The sequence below is a fragment of the Stegastes partitus genome, unplaced genomic scaffold, assembly GCF_000690725.1.
Source record: "Stegastes partitus isolate 25-593 unplaced genomic scaffold, Stegastes_partitus-1.0.2 Scaffold633, whole genome shotgun sequence".
NCBI lineage: Eukaryota > Metazoa > Chordata > Actinopteri > Pomacentridae > Stegastes > Stegastes partitus.
Genome location: NW_007578364.1, coordinates 67,202 through 68,460, shown reverse-complemented (window position 1 = coordinate 68,460; position 1,259 = coordinate 67,202).

Here is a 1,259-nt window from a genome sequence, read left to right as displayed (position 1 = left end):
TACATTAAATTTTCAGGTTCAATTTAAGTAGGTTAACTTCAATTTTTAGAGAATTATGTTTAAGATATCCCCTCTGACCAAAGTATTCAAAAGTAACTGGGCGCATTTGGTTCTTAAATATTATTTTGGTAGGCGTGTTATTTTAAATGTCATGTTCACACAAAAAGAACTCACATCAAAGTTATTTAATAACTGGGATTTTTGAATTTAGATTAAGGTGAAGTTTTTCTTACTTCTATGACAACTAAAGAGGTCGACATGACGAAAAAGCAACAATCTAGCAGAGAGGTAAACCCGGTGCACACAAGAAAACTAGAAAAAAGATGTCTCCAGGATAAAATCATTTTCATGGTGATGAAACCCCTCTTTATGACTGCACAGCAACTCAAGAGGAATGGAGGCAAACATGTTTCTTTGCCAAACAATCAAAGAGGATTTCAGGACCAAAACCACAGCAGATTCTCCAAAACAATGCAAACCCTTAGTTAACCTTAAAAACAGAAAGATAGGTTGCAATAAAGGAAGAAAAAAAAACATATTGGCAAAGGGAAACAAAGTTCTCTGGACTGAAACAAAAGCCTCTATTGAAATGTTAGAGGAAAAAGAAAGAGAAAAACAGGAATCCGGTGATGATCCAAAGCAGCACTTCATCTGTCAGACATGGTGGTACAAGTGGAGGTAAACAGGAAGACGACCCTTCGTCATTCAGCAATCCAAAACATGAAGCCAAGGGTGAAATATTCTCGACTGTCTGAGTCCATCCCTTGATCTCAACCCACAAAATCTGAAATATGATGATTTTCTTTTATTTTGCGTGTATCTGTCCAGTTATTTTTTAATCCCTGCAACCGGGACGCTGTTTTTTCAAATGATTACAACTCACACACAACCCTTTCTAAACTGGTATTACTGGAATGAAAAGTGAGGCTTGGCACTTTAACGTAGTTCCCATTATTTTTATTTGAATGTGAATGTTTGAAACCACAGAAGCTGAAGAAGAAAAAAAAAGTGTAACTGTCCAAATACTTGTGATGTGGAAAATTCTGAGCAACTTTGATACATGTAGCTGTCAATATGTGTGTATGTTTTACAGATTACACAGTTGAATTGTTGCCTTTACTTAAGTTAGTACGTCATCCACCTCTGCAGACATTAATCTTCAGTCAGAGCATCTTGTCCGAACAGGAGTTGTAACATTTAAACGCTATTCAATGCTGTGTCAGTATGTGTCAATGTGCAACAGGATTATAAACTAATTC